The sequence below is a fragment of the Diabrotica undecimpunctata genome, chromosome 3 (genome assembly GCF_040954645.1).
Source record: "Diabrotica undecimpunctata isolate CICGRU chromosome 3, icDiaUnde3, whole genome shotgun sequence".
Classification (NCBI taxonomy): domain Eukaryota; kingdom Metazoa; phylum Arthropoda; class Insecta; order Coleoptera; family Chrysomelidae; genus Diabrotica; species Diabrotica undecimpunctata.
This window is the reverse complement of record NC_092805.1, coordinates 163123939-163143007: the sequence shown is the minus strand read 5'-3', so window position 1 is coordinate 163143007 and position 19069 is coordinate 163123939.

Sequence of the window (19069 nt, the reverse complement as noted above, 5' to 3'; positions counted from 1 at the left end):
TAATTCTATTAAGAAAAACAAAAAACAAAATGAAGAAGAAGAAGAAAAAATACACTGCCTTTTAAAAATACCGTAAATTCAAGATATATAAATATCTATAGGGTACAAGAATTGTGTACAAAGGTACATGTACTAGAAAAAATCTCAATTCAGAAAAAGACAATAAAAAATATTATAAATAAAACAGCAGTAAAATGTCAATTTTGTTAGATTAAACAATCTGAGATTTGCCGACGACACCGTTCTGATCGCAGAAACACTTGAAAAGCTACAGACATTGGTGAATAAGATAGCAGACTGCAGCGAAGAATATGGACTATCTTTGAACATAAGGAAAACTAAATTTATGGTAATATCGAAATCAACACAAAATGTCCAAAATTTATATTTACACAATGAAATTATCGATCGAGTTAGCAAATACAAATATTTAGGCACTTTTATAAATGAAGACAACGATAGCTCAGCAGAAATCAAAATAAGAATAGAAAAAGCCAGATCCATATTCACTAAAATGAAGAGAGTGTTCTGCGGAAGAGATTTGAGCCTTGAAATGAAACTTCGCCTGATGAGATGTTACGTACTTTCTGTGCTGTTCTACGGAATGGAGTCATGGACGTTGAAAAAGATTGATACCAAAAAATTAGAGGCATTTGAACTGTGGATGTATCGCAGAATCCTGAAAATATCATGGACCGAGAGAGTCACAAATGTCGAGGTCTTGAGAAGAATGAATAAAGAAAAGGAAGTCATATTTACGATCAAAAAACGAAAACTGCAATACTTGGGACACATTACAAGAGGCGAAAGATATGAACTGCTTCGAATAATTATGCAAGGGAAAATAGCAGGAAAAAGGTCCATAGGAAGAAGACGAAACTCCTTGCTAAAGAATCTACGGGAATGGTATAGCTGTAGCAGCAACGAATTGTTTCGGTCAGCAGTTTCGAAAATACGTATAGCCCTGATGATCGCCAACCTTCGGAACGAAGATGGCACTTGAAGAAGAAAATGTCAATAAAATAAAAATAGATATTAGATCAAAAGGTAATTCGGTCAAATCAATTCATCTTCGAGCAGGTACTAAAAGATAATCCTACCCTTAATTTATACCGATGCTATAATTACGATACTTAAATGACCCCATTCAACTGGTCCCCGAGCATGGGATTATAATTTTTGGAAAAACCAACTTGATTTAAGAAAGTTTCAATTTATTTTAACTTTCATTTTGTAACAACTACTTGCAAGCAAAACATTATGGAATACTCTAAAAGTTTTAGTAAACGTGTAAAACCTGTATTAATAGTAGAATCTCAGAAATTTAACAAGACATAAAGAGGTAAAAAGTGGTGAAGTGTGTTGAAGAAATGCGATTCGCTCCCGTAAAGCTAAAATTAATACTGTGGTTGCCTGAAACTTGAATATGCGTAGTGAACGAGAACATACTCATAAAAACATTACTATTTAAATGGGAATAAGCCACAATTAAAGGTTAAAGCACGTTTATTGACGTTTCAATTTCAATGTTTGTATTTTGAAAACGATTTCCGAAGTGGAAATTGAAACGTTAATAAACGTGCTTTAACCTTTAATTGTGGCTTATTTTCATTTAAATAGTAATTACTTTAACATGCCACAAGAAAATAGCTTCAGAACAACATAAAAGCATTAAAAAAAAACTAAATAGGTACATAGTGAATGTTGGTGATAAACGTAAAATAATCGATGACATTTTTGAGAAACTTTGCAAGATAATACATTTTATTTTAAGAGAAAACCCTGCCCAGTTAAGTACTTTAACTATTAAAGACATCCACTATATTCGTAAGACTATTTATAAGAACTGAAGAAAAACTCTTCCAGTTTTACCAGAAAGTAGAACAGAGGCTATTGCCTCCATAAAAACGATGATTATGAAGACAATAAAAGCTTAAAACTTACTTTCATTACCGACGATATTAAAGAAATTATAGTATTTTCGTGTCTAAAAAATATTACCTTTCTTTCAAAAGTAGCAAGTTATAATATCGATTGTATATTCAGCTAATGACCAGATGATATTGGAAAATGGATATTATAATCCACTTGATTTTTGTTTACTAACAAATAATAAGAAGAAATGTTTTTTGACTAAAATCTTTTAAACTTTTTTAAATTAAATGCTTTTGGGATTAATTCTAAACCCAGAAATTACTGTCTCAAACTTTGAAATAGTCACTCACAATGCAATAAGAACAGTGTTTATGAGCTGAACTTTTCATGCTAAATTTAATTCCAGTTTCGATTCAGCACCTCCGTTAATTTTTCATTTTTTTTTTAAGTTTTAAAACAATTTCAAGCAGACAATTATATAAAAATGCAAAGTTATTTGTATTATAAATCCGTAAACTAATTTTCGAAACCAAGTTCAGATTTTTGCTTTAATCTGTGCCTTCTAAGAATTGCAAGGCAAAACAGACGTTGATAAATATGTTATTAGAGACCTGGGGAATCTAAAATTGCATTCCACAACATATCTCCTCAACTAAGCCAAAATTCTTAGCGAATTGGTTTCTCGTACTCATAAAGATTAAATCGGAATAAAAAGAAAAGACATTTAAGATTTGATTTCACGTACAGTGCGTCTGTATATCCGCTTATACGTATTTCACCCTAAAAGGGATCTTCGGAGCGGCTATTCACAACCGCTCTGAAAGTGAAAATAATCTTTCCTGTCATATTAGAAGCAACTATAAAATGGCTTCCAGATCCAAGATTTCCACATTTTTATAAACGTTAAAATACCCGTTGTATGTACATTATTACTAATATAGTTTTATATAATATATTTGTTGCGTGCTATTGAGTATTTTTGTTTTCTATAAACTTTTCAACATAAATTTGATGAGTGTACTTGGTTTTGTAAAATATTGACGAATTAAATGGTACCTATATAAAAAAAATAAACTTATACACATTTTAATTTTTAAAACCAAAAGAACTTATAGTAATACCACATAAAGAAGAACAATATTTTAATTTTATTTCTGTATTAAAAATCCCAATTCATGAGTTCATGAATCTTACCTGCTATCTCGGGGAAATTTGATATATTATATTTTTATAGGTAGGATATTAACCAAATTGGTAATGTAAATCACGGGGACGAGTTAATGCACGTCCTGTAATTCACGATAAATTTGACAATTTAAATTAAATTTGGCCATTATACAAAGTTATTTATTAGAAGAGTGCTTTGTTGTCATTTTTTGACCATACTTATTTTGCCCCCAAAACCCACCCATGTCCGCCTTACTCTCCTTTTGTTTCCTTTGTGCTGCAATTCCGCTTTCATATCTTTTTTCATACATCTTCCAAGATGATTTTGTAGGCCAAGCAACCAGACATTTAGGGGAGCATTTCTTTTATTTATTTAGCAATAAAAATTCGCGTAAATTTTTAATTCGTATATATTTCATGCAAATAGTGGCTCTGTTGCTACCACACCCGCGGATGTCGGGGTGGTTTTATATTCGTGACTATACTTAAAAAATGTATGAATATTTGTATGTTCTTTTCGCTAGTCTTCTCTTTGTTAAAGTTTCTATACAGAGGGAGGCGAAAGGCAACCTTACTGTTGTGAAACATTTTTTAGTTCAATTGATAAAAGTTTTTGAATAAAATGCATGATGAAAAACAACTAAATAGTTTTATACCTTAGTTGTTGCGAAATATGTTTAAAATTTAACTTTCAGGTATAAAAGTTGTTAATATTTAAGTAATAAGTTTAAATTGGAAAATTCATGAAAAATAACTGACAAAATATAGACAATAAAGAAGAAGTAAAAAATTAAAAGAATATCTATCACTATAAGAGTCAATTCGTAACGATTGTCAAAATTTAATAAAAATCGTTAATGCTATCCGATTAATAACAACATTGGATCATCTGTTTAAATTTTTTAATAATTCTCGTTTTAAAATAATTTTATATAAATACAATTATTATTTTTAAACATATTATTTAGTTTATATGTTAATTACATTTAATTTTAAATGATATTTATTTATATTTTATTCTAATATTTGATCTGAATTTGACAGGTTTGTCATAAGTAAACAACATATGCTTTGTTACTACGTTAACAGGTGGCGTTAGGAGCAAACATAATAATTTATTGAATGTTTTTAAAATATAAAAAATTAATAAATAATAAAATTACTTCATTTAATTTTAAATATATTATTTAAATTTTAAAAATACTCTAAAAATACGCCTTTTTTATATATTACTTCTTGATGTATGACTAACTGCAATTTTTACGTAAAAATTATTATAGATACTACATAGATAACATTACATGGATACATGAAGTCAGTTGTTACAATAAATTTTGAAATTTGTAGCTCAGTGACAAACTGTTTTAAAAACAGCCTATAATTGGCTAGGGTCCCCTATATTGGACTGGCTTCTAAATTGAACTTTTGCAGATTTGAGCGACTGACAAGTGGGATTTGAAATAGAAAGAGCTTTAAAAAAGCTAAAAATAATAAAGCTCCAGGACACGACGGTATAATTGCCGAGCTCTTGAAAACAAGCAAGACATTAACAATCCCTTTACTAACAGAGCTATTTAATAAATGTCTCCATAATAGCAAGATCCCTAAAGACAAGAACGAGAGTCTAGTAATACTTTTACACAAAAAAGGGGACAAATGTGATCTACAGAATTATAGACCTATATCGTTGCTTAGTCAAGTATACAAACTATTTATGAGAATTATTAATAACCCGTTAACCTACAAAATGAACAATTACCAACCGGTTAAACAGGCTGGCTTTCGCAAAGGATATAGTACATCAGACCATCTGCTGACAATGAGAACATTAATAGAGAAGGCAAATGAATACAAACTACCCGTATTTCTTGCCTTCGTCGACTATGAAAAGGCGTTTGATAGTATCGAGATGTGGGCCATAGAACAAGCTATTAATAATTGTAGAATAGATTAGAGATATAGGCAACTAATACATAATATATATGAAAATGCAACTATGATAGTACAACTAGACGAAAATACAAATCCCATCTCCATTAAGAGAGGAGTGAGACAAGAAGACGTAATATCGCCAAAGCTTTTCAACTTAGCCCTAGAAGGCGTCTTCAAAACTACAAATTGGTCAACCTATGGCATTAACATTAATGGCAACAAGTTAAACCACCTCAGATTCGCTGACGACATAGTGATTATAGCGAGCACATTCGAGGAACTGCAAATTATGATGGGGGAACTAGCAGCCAGTTTCCAATACGTCGGCCTAAAAATGAATATGAAAAAAAAAACAAAAACAATGACAAACAGATGACCCCAGACGTATAACTATAATAAATGGCAGTGAGATAGAACAAATACAAGAATATATCTACCTAGATCCTGAAACTTGACAAAGAAAACCAAAGTGCGGAAATTACTAGAAGAGCAAGATTAGCATAGGCAGAATTTGGAAAATTTAGTTGGATACTTAAGAACCGCAAAATACCCCAATAAAAGCAAAGTGTTCAACCAATGCACCCTTCCTATTATGACATATGGATGTCAAACCTGGACCCTAACCAAGGCAAACATGAATAAACTGGCCACAACAGAAAGGACAATGGAAAGAGCAATGTTAGGTATACGACTGTCAGATAAAAAAAGGAACGACTGGGTCAGATCCAAAACAAAAGTCGAGGACATAACAACAAAAATTGCCAAACTTAAATGGAGCTTCGCGGGCCACACTGCTAGACAAAAAGACCAACGTTGGAATACTACAATACAACATTGGAGACCTTACGAAAGTAAATGACCAAGAGGAAGACCACAGATGAGATGGGGTTGATGACATTAAAAGAATAGCCGGAACAAATTGGAAATATGTTGCTCAGGATAGAGACCGATGGAAGGAGTTGGGAGATGACTATGTCCAAACATGGACGACAGAAGGCTAAGAAGAAGAAGAAGACAAGTGGCACTATCCGTCAATACTAGAACTATACCCCGAAACCTGTTTCAACACGTGTGCAGCTGTAAACAACGGTTGAGAAAATATTAGCATTTTCGTGATTATTTAATTTCCGATACAAAGATATTATTCCTTACCGTTTAAAAAAGTAATCACAACATTTATAATATCTTTATTTCTCAAGAATCATTAAAGAGGCCATAGTTTAGAGAATATTTTAGTGACCTTACCTCCAAATTGGTAAAACCCGTTGTAGGTAAAATTTGATATTGTTTAACTTTAGAACTTCTTCTTCTTCTTCTTCTTCAGCCTGTATTCGTCTACTGCTGGACATAGGCCTCTTTCATTTTCTTCCATTGATTTCTACTCTTGGCAATTCTCATCCACTGCTTGCCCGCGACCTGTTTGATATCATCTGCCCACCTCTTCTGTGGTCTACCTACTCCTCGCTTGTTCTCTCTTTAGCTTTAGAACAAGGTTTCCAAAATTGAACCAGCACTTGACTTGTAAATTGGGCTGGTCCAATTTAGGTAACCGTATTGTAAGTTAAACCAGTCCCATTTAGGTCTTGAAAGATTTATTTTTTATTACAGAATGTCATCACGTGATAAATACGGCAATTAAGGCACAGAAGATTTAAGCAATGCTATTTTGGCTTTTAGTAATGGTTTTTATGGGCTTAATGAATGTGCAATGTTGTTTAAAGTACCTAAAGCTACACTAAAAAGACATCTCGAAGAGAAAGAACAAACAAGCAAATAATGCATTTAAAAAAATTAGAAGGTTTACTGTATTTAATGAAGAAGTTGAAGCAGAATTGTCTAAACACATTTTGATTTTCGAAGAGCCACTTTTCGTAATGGACATACGAGACTTTCGCAAATTGGCATTTGAATTGGCATCAAGAAACAATTTCAACACAGATAAAGGTATGGCAGACAAGAAGCGGTATTTTGGATTCATGTCAATTTATAAATTTAGATTAGATATTTAGATAGGATTTAGCAAAGCACAAGTTGATAAATTCTATGAACTTTTACAAATAATTTGTGAAGAGGAAAAAATTGACCGCCACACACATATTCAACGTTGATCTAAAGCTTCTATCACTACAAAACTTAAATAATTTAATCTATTCGGAAATATTTTATGATTGATTTATAATTTTTCAACTAACAGATCCTTTAGAGTTTGTACAAATGAGAAAACATCTGAATTATTCCCTCTTTAAAATGGTGTACCACAAGGCTCAGTTCTGAGCACTACTTTGTTTCTTCTCAGTATAAATGACAAGAGTTTCTTCGTTTCTCTTTCAGTAAAATACGCGATACATGCGGATGACCTTATCATATTTTGTCAAGGAAAAGTCACAAACACTACATGTTCTTTGCTTCAGAAGGTATTAGATAGAAGTGATCGACAAAAATTGGTTTAAAATCTTTACCCTCGAAATTAAGAATTATTCAATTTAGTAGACGAAGTTCTTGCTATTCTCGTGTTATTTATCTAAACGAAGTCGCACTCAAAATTGTTTATCAACACACATTTTTAGAAGTTACTTTCCACATACGACTAGCATGGAGATATCACATTGTAAACACTAAAAGCAACTGCTTAAATAAATTAAATTTTTTAAAAGCTCTAGCCCGCTACCAATGAGAAGCTTTAGAAAAAATCTTACTGAGAATCTTTATAGCTCTTATTTGCTCTAGATTATATTATGGTAGCATGCTCTACAGTTACCTTAAATCTCTAAATTCAATACAGACAACCTCCTTAGCTCCTTAGATAACCTTAAATCTAGCCCTGCCAAAAGCATGTGGTTTGAATCTTTCGAGCATTCCCTTTTCATACGACTTCAGCTTCTACTCTCTATGCCAAAATATGTAAGAGAGATATGGAGAATCAAAAAGTTGCGTTCCACAACATATTTCCTCATCTAAGCAAAAAATCTTGGCGAATTGGTTTCTTGTACTCATAAACTTTGGTTTCGTCAATAGAAATCTTTACATTTCTACTTTGATGATTTATCGAAAATTTCCTTTCACCCTGTTTTTTCTACCAATCATCTTTTAGTCTTTTAAAAACAACCAAAGTTCCCAAGCTCTCAAGAAATCACTTAAATTTCGCAAATTTGTTTGAATCTCTCAGATAAGAAGAAGAAGAATTAACATATTTTTTATATATTATTACTGCTGCCACTAACAAATTTTTGGGTACATATAATTGTGACAATAAATATATGTATTAATGTACTAAAACTCTACTACCAATTTAAAAGTGATTATATTATTGAACCAGATATAAAATGTTAATGCTTTTTATGGGATTTCCATCTGAACGTCTCTTTTGTGGTACATAATAATCTCATTTCAATAAATATTGAACTACCCGACACGTTGATGTTGTTGTATTTAGCAGTTAGATCCATCGATTTAGTATATAATGACTAACAAAACTATTCAAAACCACGACACTAATGCGCGAATTACTAATTTTGAAAACCATAATTAAGCGGCATTATGCTTCTTCCAATTTGACATCAAAACAATAATTTTATAAAACAATCAAACAATTAAAACAGCGTCCACTAATGTCGACAGTATTCGTGTTACATGTTAATGGTGCATTTAACTATGTCAAATTGTACATTATTTACTTTATCGTATTCGTTAATTAAAACTACGCAGTGGAGACATTTTTTTAGGGCAGAATAAAATTGATAAATTTTTTTTATTTCTGTCACTCCAGTGAATAAGTGGTTAAGTCAATTTTGCATAGTTTTCAGGAGATGAGTTACAAGTTTTGACAACATGTCATAAATCGATTTTATACGATAGAATGCTAAAACATTTACAAAAAAATTAGATAGAATACAAATGTATTATTGGTCTCATTCTGTAACTACTAAGTGATTAGGATACTGTGATATGAGACTTAACCATTTATTCACCGTCGACTTACCCAGTTATTCACATCAATATATTAATAAAAATAAGCCAATCTGTGTATTTTATTTCTTGGTTTAATGACTTAAAACAAAAAAAGGATATCTCTTTATTTTAAATTTAACAAAAACAGTTTAACAGTTTAAAAAACATTTATTATGAATTATTTGGTGTATCTTCGTCAGGATCCAATTCTTCCAGGTCAGGATCATTGGCGACATCGTTTTTCGTTTTCAGGTTTTGATAAAATGAATGGAATGAAGGATCTATTAAAGGCAATAAAGACAATAAGTCTTTTTTCTTTTCTGCTGCTATCGGTACTGATTCGTTGTTAATATTGGGTAAACTAAATAATATAGTTGGACGTCCTCTACGAGCAAAATTTATTGTTTTGAAATGATCTTCTTCTTTTAATGAGCACTTAAATGAAATTTGGCCGCCACTTTGAGCATATTGAAGCCATTGGACAGGTTTCCACAGAAACCGTTCGCCATCATTATCAATTTTTTTAATAATGTAAGGGCCATGTTTCTTCACAAGCGAATTAAAATCGAAGAAATTCTCTTTCAACATCATAACAATTTCAAAAGGATTTTTTTGTTTAGCAATTCTGATTAACTGTGCCCAGTCGTTAAGATTATTTATTTTTAAATTAGTTTTTTTCTTGGCCCTTTCAATAACGGAGTGGTCAGTATCACACTCCATATGGGTATTACCACTAACCAAAAATTTGTGGTTGATCTTCAGGTTTGCCTTTTGATTCACAAAATTAAGAAACATTAATGCAACGACGTTATTTTTATTTTGACCGCCACACGTATCGGAATAAAATGTTACATCTGTTTTTTCAGAAGACAAGTGTGTTAAAAAATGATTAAGGCATGAGGCGATTTCATTAGCTCCCCTGCCAGATATGGTTTCATCCCACAAGTAGCAAGTTGCTTTGTCTGTTACCATGTCATGCACCGTGAGGTTAAAGCTCCACAGCTGCCTCTTGTAGAAAGAAACTGAGGTTGTAAGGTAAGGGGTAGGCAGGCACTGTTGCAAGTCAAATGCATAAACTCCTTTCGATTGATTTTCTTTAGCAATTGCCTTGTCTCGACTTTTCTGCTCATAAGCAAATTGAGCCATGTTATGATGTTCGTCTCTTTCGGCTATTAATTGGGTTTTATATTCTCCTGAGGATAATTTAATTTGTACATTAAAATTGTCACATTTGTGACATGTATCTTGCTTTGGTTTTTTAAAAGCTAAACCTAAATCACGAAAGATTTTAGTGTAAATAGTTAGGCAAACAGAAGATGCTCGTCCTTCCTTATACAAATCAAACATTTTTGAAATAGTCAAATTGGATGGTAAAAATTTCTTATTAGTTCGATTTCGACAATAGTGGTTCTCGTAATTGGGGAATGACAAAATATGTGACTTGACATCCTGCAAATCTTTTAAGCTCCATTTACTTTGAGGCGAGGCTAAACCTCGTTGGTCTTTTGTATTATACCACTTGCAGAATTGGTCTTTTTTTCTATTACTAATTGGACAAAACCTTTTGTTTCGCCCAATATTTTTTGGAAACAATGTCGGCATACTTTTACTTTTTATTTATCAATTATTAAATGGTATGAGCAACTGCATGACCTGTCTTTTTTTGGATTAATAATAATTTTTTTAGTCTTTTTATCATTTATTTCTATTAAAGAACCAACGTAACTGGCTCTCTTGTTTCTACTTCCTAAATTCCATTAGTTTTCGAAGCAAATTTTTTTATCATTTTCTGTTATCCTGTCATTGCATTTCATTCTACATGATTTTAAATCTAAGTAAGTACCTTACCTTTCATTAAATCGCTATCATTATTGTCCTTTAGTTTGTTTGAATCAAAAGTAGGCAGCACAATCTTTTTTGACAAAGCTTTTTCTTTTAATTTTCTCAAAAATATTGACCGGGAATGCATATTTTAAACAGAATGCAGAAATAGTACGAAGAAATAATGTTATCAGTCACAGAGTAAAAATAAAATGAATGTAAATTTTTAATTTATCCTCGATAATAATATCGTTATATGCGCGTGTACTTCCCCGAATAGTGTTAATTAATAATTCAATAAATGTACATACAACGCTATCTAACGACTATTGTATAACTACGCTGTAGCTCATACAAAGGTATCTGCTTTGGATCGTAAATTAGCCAGAAAATGTCGTGATGTAATAACTTATATTATAGTTAACCAGTTGTGCACACTGGTCCAAAAAAGGTCAACTCGACTTAACCTGTTAAGCACAGAAAACGATTATTGGTCATAACTGGACAGGTTAATTTAACCATTTATTTCCTAAGACATTATTTTATATGTTATTAGGTAAGTCGAGTTAATCTAAATAGTACATAAATTTTAAAGATGGCCAAAAATACACATACGTATAACTTTGGCTAGAGTCAGCTTACAACTTAACTACTTGTTCACAACATCGGAGTTCACATTCTTTTCTCATTTGTGCACTTAACCCATTTTGGCAAAAATTCGACTTAACCACTTATTCACTGGAGTGACAGATTTTTCTTACGTAAAATATATCTCTCTTATGACCCTTTTCTCGTGGTCTCCAATATACAATATTTCTGGTACATCTTCCGTTTTGCTGTTGTATAATGTTTCCTACCCAGCCCCATTTAATTTGTACAATTCTTCTACTCACATGTTCCACCTTCATCCTGCTTCGCACTTCCTCTTTTCGTATATGCCCTCTCAGAGAAATTCACAACATAGCTCGTTCGGTTGCTGTCTGTGTTGTTCGTAACCTACTGGCTGATAACTCTGTAAGTACAGCTGAGTGTTACCGCTGCGTTGCCCAAGTCATTCTGATTCTTCTAGTGATCCATGCAATTTGATTCTATTTACCCGATTTCATCATGCAACGTTCTGTTAAAGCTTTCAGTTGACAGCCACGTAAATCTTAACTAAAATAATTAACAATGAGATGTTTTGATATCTTCTTCTTGTAGTGCCTATCCATTTCGGATGTTAATGATCATCATGACAATCTGTACTTTGCACACCGCTGCTCTGAAAAGATTTGTAGTTGTTGTGTCGAACCACATACGTAGATTGTTCAGCCAAAAAATACTTCGCCTTCCTAGTCCTCGTTTTCTTCTAGTTTTTCCTGTAAAATTATTTGCAGCAACCCATATCTTTCGCTGTTAACAATTCATATTGATTCTTCCAATTTGCGATTCCTTGTTAGAGATCATGATACATTTTGTTTTCTTAATATTTAGTGAAAGTCCATATCTCTGAAATATTTCTGTGATTGTATTTATTAACTCCTGGAGGGCTTCATAACTGTCAGCGACTACCATTGTGTCATCCGCGTATCTAATGTTATTGATACATTCTCCAATAATTCGAATTCCGGCTTTAACATCCACTTCTGTATCTTAAAAGATTTCCACATGGTATATGTTGAACAGCAGGGATGATAGTATACATCCCTGTCAGACTACGTTTGATTTTGATATCATCGAATTCTCCTGTGTCTGTATGGATAGACTATGTTTGATTTCAGTAAAGATTGCCAATAATCCTTAGATTACAGGTTTTTATTCCAATATTTGTTAATATCGAATATTTAAAAATATTTAAAAAATGGAAAGCAATAATGCACGATGGCAGATCATATAGAGGAGCAAACGCGGACACAGACCACTTTCTAGTAATCCACTCTACTAAAGCAGAGAGAACAAGGCAAAACAAAAAAAGGTGGAATCTGGAGAAGTTAAAAGTACAGGAACTAAGAAAACAATATGAGATAATCCTAAAGGAAAAATATAAAAGAATCCATTGTGAATTTAGCTGAAGAGGTGCTAGGACATAGGGAAATAAACAGAAGGAAAGGGTTGTTTGATGCATAATGCGAAATCAAAATCAAACAGAAAAACCAAGCAAGAGATAAATGGATATCAACTAAAGAAGAACATCATCGAAACGAATATAAAGAAAAAAATAAAGCAGCGGATAATTGTTGCAAGAACAAAAAAAAAGACAGCGCCAAACTATTTGGATACCTAAAAGCTCAACAAAGAATAGGGAGACCAGTAGTTAAAATTGACAATAGATCATGGGAAACACACTTCACAGAACTATATAGATGCAAGTAAAGCCCGGAAGAGGAAGTAGGCGCAATGGAAGACATTAGGGATAATGAAATAGGGATACCAACATATGATGAATATTTAGACATCATTCAAAAAATGAAACAGAAAAGAACACACGGCCCAGATGAAATTCCCAATGAGCTGATTAAAAACGGAGAGGAAAAGTTATTAACAAGCATCTATACCTAATAGTTACAATATGGGAAGCAGAAGAAATGCCCCATAATTGGAAAGAAGGCAGAATTATACCAATATTTAAGAAAGGAGAAGTAATAAACTGTAACAACTATAGAGCAATATCTCTACTGAGCACAACATATAAAATTCTAACAGCCCTCATCAAGCACAAACTCACTCAATTCACAGAGAAAAAAATTGGGGACTACCAGCAAGGATTCAGAGAAGGCAGATCCACTACAGATGTGATCCACATAGTTACACAAACAATGGAAAAATGCCACGAATATAACATAGAACTCCACATCCTCTTCGTAGACTTCAGACAAGCCTTTGACTGTATTGAAAGAAATAAATTATTTATTGAAATAAAAAATCAAGATATACCAGCAAAATTAACCAGATTAACAAGAAAGACCATGGATGGAGCTCGAGCTAAAGTAACAACAGAAGAAGGTAGCACAAAATCAATTGCAATAGAAACAGGAGTGCGACAAGGCGATTCCCTGTCAACCACATTATTCGACATAGCAGTAGAAGGAACATTCAAGACCAGCAAAATTAAAGGAACTATAGCCCACTTCTCAACACAAATAGTTGCATATGCAGATGATTTAGTTCTTATGGGAAGAGACAAGGAAAGATTAAAAGAAGCAGTAACAATCCTGGCAAAAGAAGCACGGAAAAGAGGTCTAGAAATTAACGAAAGAAAAACAAAATATCTACTCTGCTCTAGGAGAGAAGATAAAAAGACGAGAGAAATCAAAATAGAAAACTACACTTTTGAATCAGTTCAACAATTTAAATATTTGGGATTAATAGTGAATGCCCAAAACAAGAGAAATGATGAAGTAACGGAACGAATACTAGCAGGTAAAAAAACATACTGGAGATATCATAGGCTTATGTGGGACAAGAACTTATCCAAAAATACAAAACTGAAAATATACAGAGTTGCAATCAGACCAGTAGTTAAGTGCGCAGCTGAGACAATGTGCTTCACGGAAAAAGACGAAGAAAAATTGAGAATTTTTGAAAGGAAAATCCTCAGACAGATTATGGGCCCGATAAGAATGGACAATGAAGAAATGAGAAAAAAAATGAACCATGAACTAAGAGACATATTGAATGGAGAAGATATAGTTATATTTATTTAAGCACAGAGGCTGAGATGGCAGAGAGAGATGGGAGGATCAGGTCATGAGAGATATCAAAATTCTGGAAGTGAGAAACTGGAGGGAACTATGCACATATCGAAATAAGTGGAAGAAAATTGTAATGAAAGCCAAGTCATACAACAAACTTCGACAACATACAAGTGGAATGCGAAGTGATTCACCGCAATAAGCGAATCAGAGAGCTCTAAGTAAGAGCGGCAAACATTCCACTCGGAATGAAAAGCCCTGATGATGATGATGATTTGTTAATATCTCCATCAGCTTGTCGTGCAGTTTTGATATTGATTAGCAATTTTAATCCGTTCTAAGAAACTTAGGTTACATACTTATGATATTTTACTTGAACATATTATGTATTTACCAATATATTGGTTTATTATAATTATTGCATGGAGTTTGAAATAACTTTAAAATTCCAGTATGTAATATACTACATAAAGTATATTATACTATAGCTTTAATAAGCGTGTTTACTAATTCCAAACCTTATTATATGACTAAATTTAATTTTGTAACATGTATAAGCCATAAATATAGATGGTATCAATCTCACCAATCATCATTATAACAATAAATACCAATACGGAAGTATTTGATAAGCAACGCTATAATTACAAAAATATTAAAGCCATGAAACTTATTTTCCATTAGCACGCCCATGATTAACTAAAATAAATAATAAATTATAAATGGGTATACCGAAAAGGCTCAAATACAAGACAAATATGTACATGAAATAAAGTACAACCGCAATATATGCCACTAATTAAAAGCCTTCATTAATTATATTTGAAAAATTCATTAATTACGTTCCTATAAAGCAAGCAATTACAATGCGACAAATAAACCGGGTGACAATTCATACAAACTCATTTGGCACATATCGTTACTGTCAACGGAAACAATGATATTTTAGGATACAGGGCTGGCAGTCAAAGAAATGAATATTCAATAGATACATCTTGATATTCTGCAAACAATATATTTCTCTTCTTTACTTTAAGATCAGCTTGATTTGAATTCAGCTAATACAATACGTCTTTTAGGGTTTAATACCGTTTAAATTTTTGTTTGAACATATTTTTAAAACACGGTAAAAAGTATAAGTACCATCAATGGTGATTTATAACCTCATAAAGATTCATAGTTCCATACAGAATGTTTTACCCATTTAAGGCCACGGTCCTTTTAAAAGACCTCACTACAAAGATGCCTGTAACTTAATTATTTTGCTAGTTATTAAGAAATGGCGAGGTGTGTCGTTTAAAAAGAAGCCATTTTATTAAAAAAAATTAACAATTGTTTTATGAATCTGGTGTTTACTGCAGAATTTTTGAGGTTACCTGAAAGACTGTTTATAGTTTCCAAACATGACTTATAGAAGGTGAGTAAAATATATTGTTGAGATCTCTTAATTTTAAAGATATTTTATGTATGTATTTAAAATGCCTTTAATATTATATGTAAGGAGTTATATAATAGAAAAGCTATTATTATTTTTGTATATTGGTCATCAAAGTTTGGTGTTCTTTATAAAGAACGGTGGCGTTTTTCGTTATACTAAGTACGAATATTTTTTTAGGTATTGGACAAAACCTTTGACTCTAACTGAGTTAATGGATGAGATAGAAAATTTGTCAGATAATGAACTTCCTGATGAAATAATTATTTTTCCACCCAAAGATGGAGAAGATACTGACGAGGACAGCGGTGATGAAGATGCTGTGGAAATAAGTAACTTGCCAGGAAATCAACTACGAGTAGAGGCAGAGATAGTCATGAATGATCCAAAAACCCATACCAAATCCGATCTAAATGAATATGAAGACAACATCCCTTTGTCGCACTCTAAAACGAATACGTCAATGTCTAAAAAACAAGTAGCTCCTACAGTAAATGTAAAAGAACAGAAGAGCAAACACCGCAAAAACTATCGATGGACCAAGAGAGATATAAATAGCAAGATTTCAAGATGGAGTATAATAGAAGGTCCAAAAAACATCATTTCCCCATGTAGATACTTTTTTTCTATTTTTTGATAATACAATTATACAGATGCTTGTTGAATTTTCAAATATGTACGCCTATTTACATAACCGTGAAGGCGATATTACAACTAATGAAATTAAATGTTTTATTGGGATTTTATTATATAGTGGATATATGAGTGTTCCTAGGCGAGATATGTACTGGGAAAAATCCCCTGATTCTACTCACGACCTTGTGGCTAATGCAATGTCTCGAAACAGTTTCAGATTTATCGTACAGAATATTCATTGCTGTGACAATGCAAAATTAGACACACATGACAAATTTTCAAAGGTTCGACCACTGATTGATGTAATGAATCAAAAATTTCTCGATTTAGCACCACAAGAAGAACACCACAGCTTGGATGAGTCAATGGTTTCGTATTATGGAAAACATAGATCCAAGCAGTTTATCCGTGGTAAACCTATCAGATGGGGATATAAGTTTTGGATGGGGACTACTAGGCTAGGTTATGTGGAGTGGTTTGATCCATATCAGGGATCTTCATCCACTATTCAAGATAAATATAAACTTCTTGGTTTGGGACCTAGTGTTGTCATCGAATGCCATAGTCTGTGAACTAGTACGCATTTCGATGCGCATCGCCATGCCTCGATTTTTCCCATTGGCTCTTGACCTGGAAATCCCTATTTATCGCTCGAACAGCGCATATAAATATTGGCGATTTTCAGGTCAGCCAAGTCAGTCCCTCATGGGCTCTCCGAGAGCTTAGTGCTCTCGGGGCTCTGCTTCCTGCATTTATTTTCCATACTCTGTGGCTGAGAATTGTTTCAACTTAACTTGGTGTTTTATTTCGACGAAGAAGTTGTCATGTAAGAAATATCTTGCCTTTTTCAAGGCAAGACACCGAAATATTTACAAGTCCATAACCCGAAAATGGACTTAAAGTAGAGGAGCTCTCGACGTTAACTCAGAAGCCCTCTACAGAGCACCCGGGGATTTCAGAAGGTGGTTAGACCCTTAATTGTTCCCCCGAGGTGACAGTGTTGTCTTACAATTTGTTGATGCCCTAGAAGTAAAGGCTTCCAAATTACCCTATGATATATATTTTGACAACTATTTCACCACGCTGCTCCTTTTGGAAGCACTTACATCAAGGGGATGTAAAGGAATAAAAACAATAAGAGAAAATCGCCTAGGGAAAGATTGTGACATTGAGGGTTCAGACACACTGAAAAAGAAAGAAAGGGGTTCGTTTGACTACTGCACTGCAGAGGAAAGTGAAATAGTAGTTTGCAAATGGAATGACAATAATGTTGTTTCCATAATATCCAATCACAACCAAATATATCCAACAAAGCAAGTACAACGGTATTCTCAAAAAGAAAAAAAGAAGGTGCTTGTTGATCAACCTAATATTATAAAACAGTATAATGAAAACATGGGTGGCCTCGATCAGGCAGATGAAAATATCAGCTACTACAGAGTAGCTATCCGTGGCAAGAAATGGTATTTTCCCATAATAAGCCACATAGTGGATCTAGTAGAACAAAATGCCTGGCAACTCCATAGAATTAGTGGTGGTAAAATGGACCATTTTACAGCATCGTCGCACAATTACAGTAGGCATTCTTGAATCTTTGAAAAAGACAACAAAAAGAGGACCCAGCAAACCTTCAGCTAATTTGCATCGTCACTCAAGATACGATCGGATGGACCCCTTTATTGTCTATAAGGACACTCAAACTCGTTGTGCTACTTGTCACAAAAAATGTAAATTTTGCTGCAATAAATGTAATGTAGCACTACATTCAAAACAATGTTTTTATAAATATCATACAAATTAGATATTTAAGATTTTTATCTTAATTTGTTGAAATAATTAAAATAAAAAACTTTGTTTTAAAATTTTGGTACTTTTATTTATTTTTTATTCACAATCAGTGATTTTGCCACCGGGCTTTTAAAAGGACAACCTTTTTTGAAAAATATATTGTATTTTTTCCAAAATTTCTTCCATACTTTATTTCTGTCAACCTTAATAATCCTTAAAATTAAATATCTCATCAATACAAGACAATAAAAGTTTCGGCCTTAAATGGGTTAAGAGAACAGTGAAGAATGGATAACCTTATCTTAAATGTATAAACACTTGTATGATGTCGTCTCTAATACATAATCTGGGGGCGTCACCGAGTTGGGGTATTGAGTATATTCTTTAGACAGTCTTTAGTTTAACATGGAATGCAAAAGTGGTATCTGACCCTAAATACATCTGGGACTAACTAAAATATGAGTGGTTCGTGGCCGTATTTTAAATGTCTGCTAATGGTGTATTTAAAAACAACTTCTACTTCTATTTCTTGGAGATTTTTTGATCTGTTTAACTCTGAAGCTGCCTCTGGTTAATTTCCTGGAAGGTAGATTGCCAACTATCTCTCCATCTTTTAGATGGTCTTCCGTGGGGTCTTGAACCGGGCGGGTTGTTTTCTAGGGCAATTTTTGGGAGTCTATTCTCATCCATTCGTCTTACATGATTGTACCACATCCTCTTACGCTGCATTCCCCATCATACAATATCTTGAATTTTGCACTGCTCTCTGACGTTTGTATTTTTTACCCTGTCTCTT